This window comes from Leptonychotes weddellii, chromosome 5 (assembly GCF_054177405.1).
Source record: "Leptonychotes weddellii isolate Sample4059 chromosome 5, ASM5417740v2, whole genome shotgun sequence".
NCBI classification, from domain to species: Eukaryota; Metazoa; Chordata; class Mammalia; order Carnivora; family Phocidae; genus Leptonychotes; species Leptonychotes weddellii.
In genome coordinates, this window is record NC_138373.1 from 63,827,073 (window position 1) to 63,844,812 (window position 17,740).

Sequence of the window (17,740 nt, forward strand, 5' to 3'; positions counted from 1 at the left end):
CGCCCTCGCTCGGCCCGCATCTTGGCAGGGTTTTTGCACTGGCTCGCTTGCCGGGCTGCAAGGCCGGGCGGAGGTTGTTATGCGTTAAAAGCAAAAATTAATCGTCTGCTCTGGGGAGAGGTTGGTGAAGCTCTGACTCGACCCGGCCTTTCTCCAGAGGCCATACTATTTACCTCGAAGTTTCCTGTGTGACCCGGTGATGACCCACCCACTTCAACATGTAGAATTTAAACCTCTGCAATTTTATTTCTTAAAATTCTGCAACACAAGCAATCCTAACGCAAATTCATGAACAATACATTTAGAATGCCTTGGGGGAAAGCTGTGCAAGGGGATCCCCACGATGCGCCGGCGCTTAATGCGGGCCCTTAAACCCCAGGAAAAGAAAGAAACTCCATAATAGGTTACATGCATGCGGGAGGTGAGACGGTTTTTTTAAAAAGTGGACGGAGTCAAGAAAAGTAACTGGCGCTCGTCTCTGTCTTAGTTATGAGCTATGATTCCTTAATAACGGGATGTCACTGTTTAAAGAATGACAAATGTCAGCAAAGAGTCGTTTGTCCATGTCTGTCCTAAATGGTAGTAACTTCATTTTGTCCAGTTATTCCTAGGAAATGTGAAAGCAATTAACAGCTCTCTTGAGCGCAAGTGGAACGTCAGCATTTACAGCAGGAAGAGCAGGTGATCATCCCTCCATCCCATCCCACCTTCCATTTTAAAATAAGGAAATAGATCATCTGTTTTCCAGAATCCCTGCACTTTCCCCTGCCCTACAATGCCCCAGGTATAGTGCAATTCGTCATTAAAAAAAAAAAATTATACTTCCTCTCATCTACAGCCCTTGACCAACGTACTCATCAGTCCCAGCAAACCAGCACAATAAGTAGGTGCTGTGTGTCATCATCACCATCTTACCCCAGGATACTGACTGAGTGTTGAAGTCGCTTGCCCAAGGCCACAGAGAAAGCTTGAGGCAGACCCAGAAATAGAGTCCAGGTTTCCTTCCACTCATTCATGGTAAAGGCTCATTATACTCATATTTGGCTGCAACATTCCACATTTCTACCCAATAATTAAGTTTGTGATAGTTTGTAACTATGATAACAACCCATGCTGAGGTCTTCTTGCTTCTTGTACTAATAGTTGGATCCACAGCAATTACCAGTAATTGTAGATGTTGTTTCTGTTTTAATGCATTGGGGAGGGAGGAGTATACTAGTTTAGAGTGGGGCTTTCTCGAAATAATTCTGATTGAAAAATAAGTTGAAGAATAGCCAGAGCACATCAGACACAAGTCTCTAGATTCAGATCCTGACTCTACCAATTTACTAGTGCCTTAGACATGGCACTCAGTCTCTCTCTAGCCTCAGTTTTATCAGCTAAAAAGAGGGCTGATGATCTCCATCTCATCAATTATAAGGATTAAATAAAATAAAGTATTGACATTTAGCACAGAGCCACCACATGAGAGTGTGTAGTAGAGTCGGTTACCATAATGTAGGTGAAGGGTGACAAAGTTCAGGACAGGATAGCAAAAGATAATGTTGTGGGGAAGGAAGAACAGAGGCAAGAGGAGCCCAGGGCTCAGAGAAATCGCCGGACTGGTGGTAGAGCTGCTCAGTGACCGGACCAGGGTTCATGACTCCCAGGTCTCTACTCGATTCATTTTAATTTGATTCCACATGCAGTTAGAGAAGAGCTTCCATGTGGAAAGCACTGGCTAAGTATTACAGAATTAGAAAAGTGAGTAAGAAAAAGATAGTATAGAGGTTGGAATAAGATAGTTATTGCAATAACTTTAATTCAAGATGTTAAATATTAAGTGCCAGCGAAGTGTTGAGGGCAGTACTAGGATGGGAGATCTGTCTTCATAGAAGAGGCAGCATCAGAGTATATGCGTACCACTTTATGTCAACTCCTTCCATTACTCAATAGTTAATAAGGGTTCAGACAATTTTTCAAAAATACGATCCATAGGACGGGCACCTGGGTGGCTCTCGGTTGGGCAGGCAACTCTTGATTTTGGCTCCGGTCATGATCTCAGAGGCCTGGGATGGAGCCCCACCTCAGGCTCTGCACTCAGCAGGGTATCTGCTCAAGGATTCTCTCTCTCCCTCTACCCCCCAACCCCCACCGCTCATATGCACTCACTCTCTCTCTCAAATAAATAAATAATCTTTTTTAAAAAATATAGGATTAATAATTAAAATGTCTATTTAACCAGATAAAGCCTTAAAGTTTTATTTAAATCTACCTAGTTTTTCTAGATATAGTGATTCCCTTTATGTTAATGATTGATGAAAAACTAATGCTGTGTTAATTTTAGATACCAGACTCTTAGGTATCTTGAGTCAAATGCATAAAATTTCCTCACAAATAATGAATCTACTCTCACCGATGTGCTTAACTAACATCTAACCATGAAGATGCATTAGAGCCAGGCTACCTAATTGCTTCTGGCCTGAGTAGGCATAAAAGCAAGCCCAGTCCTAATGAGAAGCAAAATCATCAAAGTCAAGGGTGGAATGTTATATAAATATTTACCAGTGTGTTTACTCTCTTAAATTCAGCATATTTCAGGTGAAAAAAAAATTGTAGCCCTTATCTTACTTGTACTTCTCCTTTACAGTTGATTGATTCAATTGGTTTTAAAACCCTCAGAGAATTCTGAGAATTAATTGGGATCCACCTGGGCTTTGTGCCTATCTGCAAATGAAAACGGGCAGGTGTGACCACCTGGACTACAATCTCAACCATATCCGGCAGCACTCATGTGCACCATGAAATAGATACACACACCACATGTGCGTGAGCACTATTGTGTTACCGAGCATCTTCCCCTTAGAAAGGTAATAATTAGGAATTAAGAAGACATTTACAAGAGTTTTTAAAATTAAGTCATACATTGAAAATTGAAGTTATCTCTGGGATATTTCACACACATATTGAGTGCCTACTCATAAGTATTATACTTAAGATCATGTTAACACTTGTGTATGCCAGCCTTGCACAAGTGCAGTCTAATAGAAGAATTGGATCAGTATTTACCAAATGATTGTTGTCCACCTCTTTGTACCAAGCACCACACGGTAGGCTGGGTATGTAAGTTCCTCTCTCGCGAGGTGCTCAGTCTGGTAAAGATTTCAGATGTGGACAGGCAGCCACTAGAGTATGACAAGTATTACATATGAGGGGCAGTGGCCTCCAGAGGAAGTATACACTCCTTCTGGGGGGAAAGGGGGAGAGGTGGAAGCAGGCCATCTAGAAGAAAGCAGTCAAGAGAAACAAAAAGCGAACCCCATTTGTCACTTTAAATCTTCAAGTAGCTGCAGATGAAATTGATTTTAACAATGTCTCTTATTTAACCCAATAGATCCTAAATATTATCATTCCCACATGTAATGAACTTTTTATTTTTTTTTTAATTTTTTTTTTTTAAGATTTTATTTATTTATTTGACAGAGAGAAAGAGATAGCGAGAGAGGGAACACAAGCAGGGGGAGTGGGAGAGGGAGAAGCAGGCTTCCCGAGGAGCAAGGAGCCCGATGCGGGGCTGGATCCCAGGACCCTGGGATCATGACCTGAGCCGAAGGCAGACGCTTAACGACTGAGCCACCCAGGCGCCCCGTAATGAACTTTTTAAAAATAGTAATATTTTTCATACACCTTTTCGTATGAATTCTTCATGACCTTCATGTGTAGTTTATACTTAGAGTACACCTCAGTTTGAAACCAGCCCTCCATATTCATTCACTCATGCATGACTCATTCATCAAACACTGAGTAACTAGCATGTGTCCAATCTCATGAGGGTTCAGTGGCTGCCTGTGGCTCGTGGCTACCATATTGGACAGCACAGCTCCGGAGGACGGGACTGCTGATGGCTGGAAGCCACAGGCACCATCAAGGAACTTACAAACGGATTGAGCTCTTTGAGGGCAGAGACTATTATTCACAGCACTTCCCCAGAATTGCTCTGAGGTGGGGGAAAAGAGGACTTCATGACATAGATATGAATTGCATAGTACAGCTGTGTTTAAGAAAAATGCAAAGATTGGGGGAAATAAGAGCTGCACTTGGGCTCAGTAGAGCCTCACTGTTGTGCAACATTAAACATCAGTCTAGTAACCGTGCTTTCTCTAATGAAACATGAGCTCGTATGAATGTACGCGTGGGAGAAATGGCCAACGAAAAGAAAAAAAAAACAAGAAAGGAAAAGAGTAAGAGAGGAGAGGAGCCTAATGATCCCCAACCTGCTGAAAGCAGTCATCAGACACGAAAAGTACAGGGAGTGACTCGGTTCACAACAAAAGTAAATTGTACAGGACAGGGCGGGCCCTGCCAGGCTTCCTCAGGCCATCTCCTTTCCCCATCACATCCAACGCTGAGTCTTCACCCTTGAGGCTAGTATAATCCAAATGGCTCCAAATGGCACCTGACTCACCAGCTTGTGATTACAGGATGGGGTAGTATTTACTTTTATGCCCTGACCACACATACCCAAATCCTCACCTTCAAAATATTGCAGGGTCGCCCTCAACCAATCCATCAACTCTAGTCACCACATTCTTGCTCTCCTGTTCCAGTTCCCAGAAACAACTGGAAGGTGTGTCAGCACTGCCCTGCTGATACAACCTGTCTTGAAAAAGCTAGTGTCCAGGCTGAGATCACCTCTTCTAGATGTCCCCAGTGTGACCCAGCATCAAAGACTCAGAAAAGGCCTGGGTTGCCTGCCATCTTTTTGACCCCATCATGATCCACCACTCAGAGCCCGGGTCCCCAGTCAAATGCCTCTCTCCTTCGCAGGCTCCAACATCAAAGAACAAGGGAGCTTGTTGATGAAGTCCATGAAGACACACCCACCAGGGCACGGAGCAGGGGAGAGACTGGTGCAGATGGTGATATTAAACTCAACTACAGTAAAGACAGATCTGTAGAAAGATCAAGCAAAGCCATCTGAGCCATTTATTTCCTGGTGGTCCAACATCACCCAAGGCACATTGGATTCAGAGCATCCAGTGGCTGGAGAAGTGTTTCCACATGATGCTTTATAATCGCCAGTCCTTTCAGCTGAATCTCTGAAAGCAAAGTTCAGGGTCAAATTCTCTAGCAAGGCCTAGAATGCTGACCTTCTAAGTTGCCAGGGAAATCAGAGGTGTAGGGAGCAAGATTGCTACTGTCTGTGGGGTTTTAGAATCTGAATTGGGATTCTCTGCTGGGTAGGAGACCATTCTGCCTTCTCTCCAATGTGGGCAGGGTTCTACCAGGAACACAAAGTACCGGAAGTCTTTTTTTTGTTTGTTTTCTTGTTTTTAATCTAAAAAACTCAGAGAAAATGAGATAGGAATAGGGGCAGATCAAGGGAATAATTTTAAACATTCCTTAAGAAGTAAAATTCTCCTCACCCAGAGGACACTTTATGTTTGACAACTAAAGAAAAAGGGATGAAATGAATTCACATAAAGCCTCACACCAATGAGTTAAATCTCAGCTCTGAAAGACTTCTGGTAAGGGGATAGGAACAAGGTTTTAAAGGCTATTTAACAAATGTGGCTAAGGAGTTTCATTCAGTACAGAGAAAAAGAAAAGCAAATGCATTGAGACTGATAATTGGAACAACGTGCTTTTTCTTGACCCTGTCAAGTTTAAGTGGCTAAAATTCTCAAATCGTGAAACAATGAGGATGAATAAAGGAAAAGCTTTAACTGGAGTCAACTAACTATGTGAGGCCTTCTCAGAGTGTGTCCAGGGCCAGGGGTATCTGGGTTACCAGTGTGAGACCCTTTCAGTGCCCTCTACCCCCTCCACACATTGCCAGCTGAGGGAGGAAAGTGCTCTTCCCCCCAGAGCACTCATGTCAGAAGGAGGTGAGTGGAGTTGAGCCTGCTTTGTGACCAAGCCCAGTCTCAGGGCCCCTGGCATTCTATGCAATAATTCAGTTATGCTGGACCCGTGCACATCCAGCCCTGCTGATCCTCTATACCTGATTTTAAATGGCTGACTCATCCTTCTCTCCTCTGTCAAGTTACTCTGTTAAGCTAGGAATTCAATTTGAAAAGCTCTTTCTGGTACTTTGGAATTTCATCTGCTCAGTGTCTAAGAAAAGGCTGCAAGCTTGTTTCAGCCGGTGAGGTTTCCTTGGGTGAGCATGACACAGTGGGCCCCCACCCTGGACCCAGAGCTCACAGAAGTAAAACACCTTTTCCTGACAAAACAACAGACCCCCTGCCATCGCCCAGCCCTGCCTCCAATGGGTGATCTTTTGAGCCAGACCATGTCATTTCTCTGCTCAAAGCCCTCCAGCGCTGTCTCTTTCAGAAACAAAACCAAAGTCCTTATAAAAGTTTTTAAAATATTTACTATCTGGCTATTTACAGGAAAATTTTGCTGACCATGGTTTAAAGCAATGTACAGTGATTAGAAGAGAAGAGGCAGTTTAGAGTAGAAATAGCATTTGGCTGGAAGCAAGAGAGGAGACTCCTTCCACATTTGCCTCTCATTCTTCTGAGACCTTGACAAGCTAATCTCTTGGGACTTCCATTTCCTTATCTTTTGTGGTCTAAAGCAACCCCCAGAGAATTATACCCTTGCATAATCCCTTCCCCTTGCGTATGGGCAGAACCTGTGACTTGCTTCTAATCAATAGAATATGGCAAATGTGATGGGATGCCACTCCCATAATCACATTCCATTCCATAAGACTCTATCCTAGCACACTTGAGAGAGACTCTCCTGATGGCCTGGAGAAATCAGATTGCTATGTTGTGAGTGGTCTGTGGAGAAGGCTGTGTGGCAGGAAACTGTGGGTGCCTTCAGAGCCTGAGGACAGCACATGAGAAGCCGAGGTCCTCCATCATACAGACACCAGGATATAAATTCTGCCAACAATTCTATGAGTTTAGAGACAGTTTCTTCCCTAATTGGGCCTCCAGATGAGAACGCAGCCCTGCTAACACCTTGATAGCAGCCTGTGAGGACCTGAGCAGAGGACCCAACCAAGCTGTATCTGGACTCCTGACCCCAGAAACTGTGAAATAATAAATATATCTGTTTTTAGCCCGCTAAGGTTGTGGCAATTTGTCACATAACAATAGAAAACTAATACATCTATTCAATAAAGTTTTTGAATTATATTTTAAAATACCTTGAAGTCCTAAGGTTCCTCTTAAAGCCATGTAGCCTGAGGCTGAGAATCACGTAGGATGCATATTAATATACAGATTCCCATGGCTTTCTCCCAGAGATTCTGATTCAGTAGGTGTTGGGTGGGACCCTGAAATCTATATTTTTGATCAGCATCCTGGTTAACTCTTGTCACCAATTAAGTTGAGAAAACACTGACTTTGTTGTCAGAAAAATGAAAGAGGAAGAGTCACCATGGGCTGAAGTGGTCAGAACTGACGTGACTGGGGCCTTGAAGAATGGAAGACGAGTGGAGATATTTGCATGGCAAACATACCATGTTGTTCGTGCACTTCCATGCCAGCCAAATGCTGGGTCCCCTAGTTGGGACACTCATGTCTGATTAAAAATTCCTGTTAATTCTCTCACATACCTCCTCTTGGAAGCTGTCATCAAAATCCCTTTAAAGGACACTTCTCCCACTTCTGGGTTCCCATTATATTTGCATACAATGCTGTTATTCATTCAGCTAGTGTTCACTGAGTGTCTACTATGTGCCAGGTGCTATTCTAGGCTCTAGGAATAGAGCCATGAGCAAACAGAATACAAAGCCCTCCCCTTACTTAGCTTATATTCTAGGATCTCAAACCGTACTCTTAGAATGAGTGTTAACTTGCAGCAGTTGTTCTCGAAGTGTGGTTCCCTGGACCAGTAGCATCAGCATTGCCCAGGAACTTGCTCAGACTTTCAGGCCCCACTCCAGACCCACTGAATCAGAAACGATCAGGATAGGACCCAGCCATCTGTATTTTTAAAAGCCCTCCTTTGCTTTCTGATGCATGCTAAAGTTTGAGAACTACTAGTTAACAGGTCTGTCTCCCAGTTACACCTAGGCCTTCCACGGTATTCTAGTATCTTACTCACATTAGCCTCTAGAAACTGTCAGAGAAAATGTTCTGAATTCATGTGTTGAAGAAATTATGCAATGGATGACTGAACTTACAGTCATCCTTAGAGTGATATGAGCCCCAAAGTACTGGAGAACTAACTCAAAATAAATTAGTTTTATATTATTGAAATCAAGTTAAAATTAATTTCGAAAGATCACTTGATGCAGAGTGAAGTGTCTTAAAAGCTTTAAAATGAACAGTGAATTGCAACCTAAGAGGTGGCTGTGGGAAGTGCAGAGTGTGGACCTCTTGCCTTAGACACACAAGAGGCTGTTCTGATCTGTGTGTGTGCATGCATTTGTGCATGTGTGTGTGCAATGTGTGTGCGCGTGCATTTGTGCATGTGTGTGCACTGTGTGTGTGCGTGCATGTGCATGTGTGTGCACTGTGCGCATGTGCATTTGTGCGTGTGCATGCATGTGCACTGTGTGTGCACGTGCATTTGTGCATGTGTGTGCACTGTGTGAGTGCATTTGTGCATGTGTGTGCACTGTGTGTGCATTTGTGCATGTGTGTGCTCTGTGTGTGTGCACGTGCATTTGTGTATGTGTGTGTGCACTGTGTGTGCGTGCATTTGTGCATGTGTGTGCACTGTGTGTGTGCGTGCATGTGCATGTGTGTGCACTGTGTGTGCGCACTGTGTGTGCATTTGTGCATGTGTGTGCACTGTGTGTGTGCGTGCATGTGCATGCACATGCATGTGTGCACAACGTCCCTTTGCTGCTCTGGGTCTCTGCTCAGCCCAGCTAAGCGTGGAGAGTTGTTCCCTGCACCCTTAGGGCGGTTCATCCTGAGATCATTCAGGCAGGGAGGACCCATGGAGCCAGAGCAGGAGGCAGGATGACTTGGGCCTTTTTAGTATATGTGCTGCCGAAGCGAGCACTGACTTGGGCCTTTTTGCGAAGCAGTGCTAACCAGACAGGTCTTGTGGAAATGGAGGATTCTTGGACATGAGTGGCTAGAGGTAAAGAATAAAAGGTATTTTGGGGGACCCACTAAAGTACACCTTTCATGCTAAAATTTCACAATTGTTCAGTAGTGAGTGAGGAATCTTAGAAGGGTTTGAAGTACAAGAGGGGGCTAGTGAAAGTGTCTCGTGGGCCAAGGACTGGGATCAGCTAAGATTGCCTCCCAACCTCACCATCATGCCAAAATGGTAACAAGAGGTCATTTGGGGGCTTCTCCCTCCCCCATAGCTAGGACTTAGGAGAGCACCCCAGCCCAAATGGAAAGTATCTCCCTCCCCAGGAGTGCACCACCATCAGCTGCTTGGGCCTCTGGTTCATTCTGCTGCCCTCCCAGGTGTGACCACTCATTTATGGTCACTGCCTCCTGGGTGTGTCCACAATGTCTCCCTGCACCACTGCAGCTCACCCCACCTGCTCCTCACTAGGACATCCTGATGGTTCCCAAGGCCTGGGGTGAGCCTGTAGCTTGCCCACCTACCTCACTTGCCACAGCTGGAGGCTGGGACAGCCATGCTTTCTCCGAGGTCCCTCAGAAAACTTCCAATGCGCCTAAAACTGGCCAGAGCAGGAAATGAGTGGGGCTATGTAGGCTGTAGTACTCCAGCTAGCTCATTTTTCCCAACCCTGGAGCAATACTTTAGCTCCCTCTCTTCTTCTGCACTCTCTCAGTATAAATGGACCATAGCCCTGCATCCTGGAGCCTGAGCCATCTCCCTCCCTCTCCTGACAGCTAGCATCCCTTGCCCACTTCTGCACAACCAGATTTCACGTGCTCCAAAGGTGTTCTTGTAGATCTTTGAGTCTTTCGTGAGAAAATTATTTATTTACTCACTCAACTTCTATTGGGAAATTAGTATTTTGCAAAGCACAGTGCTAAATAATAGTAAAAAAGGTAAGATGTAATCTTTGCCCTCAAGGATGTCCTTTTCTTGGGAAGGAGGGGACTGGAGAGTGATGTAAATAGGCCATTACCACACAGTATGCAGCATCCCATGAGAACACAAAGGCTAGAAACCTCTGTGGTAAGATGTGATCAGACAAAGCTTCCAGAAAAAGGTAATTTTAAAAATGGATGATTGGCAGAGAGCCACTTAGAAACTGACATGCCCCCAAGTGTGGTGGGCCCAATCCACTGAAAGGGATTATGGACAGATCTGTGAGTTCCTCCAGCAGACAAGCAAAAAGACTTAAAAATGACCCAGTGTGGAATAAAATGAGAAGGATAAATCAAAGCAAACTGAAGTTTGGAACGGTGATGCTGGAAAAAGATAAGGTCATTGATAGGCATGGAATTCAGCAGGGATATCCATGTGAAGATGGGGTAAAAGATGAGGTGTTAAATACATAGAGATTCCAATGTTCAGAGAGGAAAGTGGAATATAGTTCAACAGACTGTTTTCACTGCAGGCTGCATCCTGCCTTGTCCACTAGGGCACCATGTGCAGGCCAGTGGGGGTGGACCAGGGAAATAGAGGATCTCCTGACAGTGAAATATCCTTGCAGTGCAGCACTCCGTGTTGTGAAATGGGAAGAATATGGGATTTACAGCCAGAAGACTTGAATTTGAGGCTTCTCTTTACTAGCAGTGTTGTTGGCCAAGCTAAGTAACCAACAATTATGACACTCTGCTTCTACATCTGCACAATGTAAATAATTCAAATGCATAACTCTAGGCTTGCTGTAACAATCAAATGAGATCGTTAAAATGAAAATGTTTTGCAAGATGTAATGCATTCTACAAATGTTAGCTATGATGATTGCTATGTCATTTTTCAGCTTGCTCTCTTTCCCACCAATAATATTTTAGTCATGGAGTTGATTTTTCCCCCTGATATTTTAGATGGGCACATTTATCCCAGCGGCTTCTCTGATTATAGAAGTAACCATGCTCTGCTTACATAATTCAAACATAATGGAAATAGATAAGAGAAAAAGGGAGCAATTTCCAGGTCCCACCCCCAGAGATAACCAGAGTGGACACATCCTCTTTTGGGACAGCTTACCTTGTTTATGAAACTGCTCTTTCCACAAAGCACAACAAAGGAATGTAAGAGAAACCACCATATTTTTGTTTCCCTCTGTCCCTTTAAAGTTTATTCAGGGGGAAACTTTCTTCTGCCACTGGCTGAGAAGTTGACAGGCTCCTCAATTTTCTTACTCAGTTTTTAGGTACCAGCCTGTCAAACAATCATGAAGTGCAGGATACAATCAGAAATTAGGCATCCAGCCTAAGATTTTATTCATCCGTTCAGCCTTTGTTCAAAAGAAAGACTTTTCCTTTCCTGAAGGTGGTGGGTATGGTTTTCTTTCTCTATTCTCCTCTTTCCTACTTGCTCACTTGGCAAAGTCAAGGGGTTGGGAAAAGAAGAGAGGCAAGAAAGACAGACCCCCTTCCTTGGCTGCTGACTGGGGCTCTCTGAGCAAAGGCTTAGAGCCAAGACCTTCTCTCCTGGATGTTTCTGAGACATTTTGGAGGGCCCCTGCTGGGCCCTTCAGGCCTGGGTGATGCTTCTTCAACTGGCTGGAGCCCGCTTCACCCCTTCGGTTGAGACTTCAATGGTAATGCCCAGTTCCCATTAATATATATGTAAATGTAATTTTTTACAAAATGTTATCATATAATGGACATAGTTTTGCAATTTTTTTCATGTCAGTACCGGTAGGTCCACCTCATTAGCATAGATTGGTGTAGTCTAGATAGCATATAGCCTCTAGATGTCCATCAATTCCATTGTGGTTTTAGGACAATGCTTCTGGTACAGAATGGTCATCTAAGCCAGATTTAGACTTTGGTGGGGCAATGGGGTGGTGGCCAGGGGCCTGGGCTGGTCTGGGCTGCAGTGAGTCGGTGGGTAAAGAGTGGTGGGTGGTAGGTGGTGGAGAAGGAGGGTGGAGGGAGCAGGACAGAATTCCCTGAAGGGCTGTAATTAGAGGAGCTGCTCCACAGAGCTACACCCAGTCCCTGGAGTGCACTGAGAATTTAAATTACGGGATGGGATTAAAGGTGCAGTCCTCCTACCTTTTCTCAGGTCCTAGATCCATCTCATCATTGTTTAATGGTCCAAATACATCTTGGAAAAACACTTTTCGCCTCCAGGCCCTGCTAGTCTCCTTTTCTTTCCCCCTCAATGCTTGGGTTGGGGGAAAGAGGAGATAGGTAGGGAATGTTAGTAATTGGGGTTAATGTTGAAGCAGGAGGGAGGATGTTACTCAGGGGAAATAGGGAATATCAGGAAACCTGAATGGGGGAGCACTTGGGTGGTTCGGTTGGTTAAGCATCTGACTCTTGATCTCAGCTCAGGTCTTGATCTCAGGTCCTTAAAGAAAACAAATACAAAAACAAAACCCAAATGGGGGGAAGTGGGAAAGAAAGCAAGGGCAAATATTTTAAATCATTCTAGTTTTTTCCTCTCTTTCCTTTTCTCCTTCTGCCCCACTGCTTCAAATAGGGATAGGAGAAAGTTTTTATCTTAGCTCCAAAATTACACAGCTTAGAGAAATAAGCAAACAAAAAATAAACCACTAATGAAGACTCACTCATGACCATTATCACATCTCCTTTGTATGTTCATGCCTTTTTCGCCATGCAGCTCATCAAGGGCATAAGTCATTAACTATCTGATTGTCAGGGGTTGCAAACATCCAGCGCAGATGTGCAGAGTGGAGATGCAATCTCATGAAATGGTTGGTTTTCATGGAAACGATGTTGGAGAACGGCTTCCATCTCAGGCAGAGCTGTTCACCAGGGAGGATCAGCCAGTGTTAGATTTTTAAAACTGAAGAGGGAATCTGCAAGGTAATGCAAGACAGGTGCTTCAAAAAAGAAAGATTTGAAAGTCAAAGGATTAAGAAAGGCAATTGGGGAAACTGGTAACCCTAGGGGATATTTTTGTAAAAACAGGTCTTTGACCAGACTGTAAAATCAGCCATGAAGTTTGCTGTATTATACAAAAGTTCACCCCCTCCCCAAGTAAATAATTCACACATTCTTGGTTTATTCGGATACTTGGCCCATATTATTATATAATATAACCTGAACCCTCTGAATATAAGTTAAAGATTTAGGGGAGTTTTTTGCATTATCTAGTTTCATTTTTCCATATAGATCCCAAACATTTAAAAAATTTAATTAATATGAAATTTTGTTCCCCATTGGAAGTGGATTCCATTTAAGTAGCTCTTTATGCTCAGAGAATGAGGGCCTTTTATACGGCATACATGCACAAAGAACAGCATATTTTCAACCTTTAGGAACTGATCATTCCCCAGGTTGTTAAAAATGGGAGGAGGGCTTTTTCAATCTAATAAAATTCTCATTCCCCGGAGTTTTCATGACCTAGATAGGAGGGAGTTCAGTAAGAGTCTTAGCTTTCCACAAACACTTTCCTTCAACCCAGCAGCGTTCCACTACCGAACATCTTTTCTGCATACCAAGCTCTAAGAGAAGCATAAAGGAAATGTAAAGTAGTAAAAACAAACAAACACACAAACACATAATTCTTGTTCTCAAGCAGATTGTGCTACAAACATACAAATTTATTTATAAACTCCAAATAAAGAGCCTTTAGAAAATATAAACAACCTTAAACACAGCTTGTTAGAACTTGTCCCGAACCGAAATTTATTCCTACAGGACGTTTTGTTTTCAGGCAACGGCTGGTATGTGAAAACAGCTCTTGCATTAGCAGCGGTAACCATTTTAGTCCTGGGAGACAGAATGTAATAATTTCAAAAGGAAAAAAATGAAGTTGCTTCTAAACAGAACTCTGTGACAGGTTCCCAGTACCTTGGCAACTGTCATACGTAGCTAAGCTGGGGTGCTCTATGGTAGGAGCTCAGGGCCCGTGGGGTTTTGGGGAAGCACAGTGTGAAGGGGCATTGGGAGGAGGGGCTTGCCAAAACTGCCTTCTGAGCATCTTTGGGCAATTGAAATACTTTGGTGCCAACTGGGCTAGACTTGGATCCTAGATCTGTCACCTATTCATCATGAGCACATTAAACTCTTTGAGCCTCAACTTTCCCATTTTTCATCTGGGTGTTGTCTGAGTGATAAACTAAATAAAGCAGCTGAGTACTTGATTTATAGAAAGTGCTCAATAAAAATAGTTCTCTTACCAGCATCATTATCACTATTAGTAGTATTTATTTTATAGCCCAGAGTTATGGAATAACTGATATTTTTTCAAAGTGAACTTTAGTAAATTGAAGTTACTAAATTGAATTTTAGTATTGTTTTGTTGATAACAACCCAAATTCTATGTTTCTTACCTCCTCTTGTCTCAAGAATTGTGATGCCCAAATTGTTCATCATAGATATTTCCCTTTCTATTGAATCTTTCCCATTAGCATACAAACAAGTTCCAGAATCTCAAAACTTTTCTCTTGTGCCCACAGAAAATGCTTCCATTTCTCTGCTGCTTGACTTTGCAAAGGACTAGTTTGGTCTTTCCATCTTTACTCTCATTTCTCATTTTCTCATAAACCTTCTCAAATCACATTCCTGTCTCCACAATCCCAATTCCTCTTGTCAAGGTACATGTAATTTCCTTGTTTCCAAATCCAATGGCCCCTTTTCACTTGACCCTTCAGTAGCACTTCACGCTATTTCCTTCTCTTGAAGCATTTATCTTAGCTTCCATCCTTCACACAGAAGCCAAATGATCTTTTTACAAATGTGAGTCACATTATGCCATTCCTCTTTTTAAACCCTTAAATGACTTTCTACCACGCTTAGAATGAAAGCCTCATTTGATCCTATGAGACCCTTTATGATCTGGACCCTGCCTACCACCTCCCCACATTTATTCCCTACCACCCCCTACACCCAGCAGCGCTGGCCTCCCTTCTGTTCCTCTGTTCTGCCCTGGACCTCTGCTTTTCTATTCCCTCCATCCGGAATCTTGATCTTTCTCAAACGCTAGCTCCTCAGACAGCGCTTCCCTGACCACCCAATCAAAAGGAACCCCATTACTCTCTATCCCATAACCTATGCAACGTGTTTGCATCACATGAATGTATGACTACCTGGTATTTTCCTGTTCGTTACCTCCTCTCACCAGAATGGGGGCCTCACAGGGAACATCCTGTTCACCATCCACAGTGGCCAGCACAGATAAGGCATCTGGTAAGTTCTGCAGGATGAAAATGTCATCTACCATTCAGCTGTCAGTCACCTGGGTGCAGATACGGTCATTAGCAATATCAGCTTAGGATTTTAATCCTGTACTTTGAAATAGGCATATTGGTGGTGACATCTGCTTTTCATTTTAAGGGAAAACCCACACAAAAAAATGCCAAGTAATTTTAGTATTAGATGTCCCTCTCCCTCCCCTCCTCAGAATTTATATACTGTTTCAAGGCAAAATGCAATTAAACACAGATAATGAATAACACAGGAGCTCACTGTTGTAGATGATCCTTGTTAGTGTTTCTCCAAACCACCTTCTCTGGGTATGGTCTGTACTCTTCTAGTACATGCAACCCACAAGCACCACTGAGCACCTCCTGTGTGACACACAGGGGCACAGATGAATGGTACTCTGCCTGCCTTCAAATAGCTCCCTAGGGGACAGAGAGACATAAAAGTAGAGGGTTCCAATCTAAAGTACTCTTCGTCACCCTAGAAACAGGTAGAGGATAAGTTAGAAGTCCCAGGCAGGGATGCCTAGCTAGAGATCTGAAATCAAGGTGTGGGCAGAGTTGGGTTTTCCTGAGACCCCTCTCCTTGACTTTAGATGGCCATCTTCTCCCCGAGTCTTCACATGGTCTTTGCTCTGTACTTGTGTTTGTACAAGTCTCCTCTTCTTTTAGGATACCAGTCATCTTAAACTAGGGTCTACCCTAATGACCTCATTTTAACTCAATTACCTCGTTAAAGACCCTGTCTCCAAATACAGTCACAGTTGGAGATACTGGGACTTAGGACTTCAATATATGAATTTGGAGGGGGGACAAAATTTAGCCCATAACACTAGAAAACAAAGAAGGAAATGTTCTTATAGAGGTACCAGGATGTCACACAGAGTGCAGCTGAGCATGTCAAAAGTGTCTCTCTCCCTCCCCTCTCTCATTCTCCCATCTCTGCTTCTCTCTTCTTCATGACACTGTATATATACAGCTTAAAGAAGAACCATCTATGTACCTTGTCCCTAAGAAATGGATCCTTCTTAGGAATGCTCTGTTTTAAGCAACCCCCCTCTCAATGGCATCCACTCCTCTTGCTTAGATTTCCTGTCAACTACAATTTTCCCTTTTTTTCTTTGTTTTACTCAATAAGGACATATCCCTACCCAAAGCAATATATTTAGTTTTGTCTATTTTATACTTTGTTGAAAAGAAATTGTATAGCATATAGTATATGACATGTTTTCTTCTTTGAATACTATATTATTAAGATCCAAGCATGTTTCTGTATGTTACTATAGTTTATTTTCATGCTGTGTAATATGTATGACCATCTATCCATTCTATTTGTTGTAGCCATTTGGGTTGTTTCCAGTATTATGCTGTCATGAACAAGACCACTATAGATTTCTTGTATAAGTCTCCTGGTGCACGTGTGCTAGAAATACTCTGGGATATATTGATTAGGAGTAGAATTTCTTGTCATAGGTTCTGCACATGTCAATCTCACTAGTCACTGCCAATTATTTTCCAAAGTGGAAATTCTATTTTTCTACATTCTGAGACTTAGTATTGTGAGATTTTGTAATATTTTGGTGAGTGTGAAATAGTATCTCACTGGTGATTTTTATTTTCCTTGCCTTGATTGCTAAATGAGATTGTGCACCTTTTCATCTATTTATGGGTCACTTACTTGTGTTTCTGTTTCTGTGTAGTACTTTTTCATGCCTTTGCCCACTTTCTATTTTCTATTGGGTTATTTGCCTTTTTCCTATTGGTTCATTTAATTAATTTATATAGTATTTTGTCAATGATATGTGTTGCAAATGTCTTCTTCCAGTTTGTTGCTTGTTTTCTTTTTTACTCTCCTGAGTCATCTTTCAATGAGCAAATATTTTTATTTTATTTTTTTAATTTTTTTTTAAAGATTTTATTTATTTATCTGACAGAGACACAGCGAGAGAGAGAACACAAGCAGGGGGAGTGGGAGAGGGAGAAGCAGGCTTTCCACTGAGCAGGGAGCCCGATGCGGGGCTCAATCCCAGGACCCTGGGATCATGACCTGAGCCGAAGGCAGACGCTTAATGACTGAGCCACCCAGGCACCCAAATATTTTTATTTTTAATATATTTGAATTTATCATAATTTTCCTTTATAGTTTGTGCTTTTGAGTCTTCTTTTAAAAGTCTATACATAGCTTAAGTTCCTAAATATATTCTCCTATGTGTCTTGTAAATTTTTCAGTTTTGCCTTTTGATTTGAAGTCTTTAATTCATTTAGAATAGATTTTTTAATGTGTGAGGGAGCAATCCAGCTTGATTTTTTTCTATATGGATAGGAAGATGGTTCAATAGCACTATTGAATTGTCCATCCTTTTTTCACTGATCTGCAATGCTCGGTCATTAGTAGAATTTCCATATTTGCATTAGTCTCTTCCTGGGTTTTCTATTCTCTTCCATTGGTCTGTTTAACCTTGTGTCAATACTGATGGTCTTTATTACCTTGCCTTTATAATAAGTCTTGATATAATAAACGAAGACACTTTTTCAGGAGTCTCTTGACCATTCTTTGCCCTT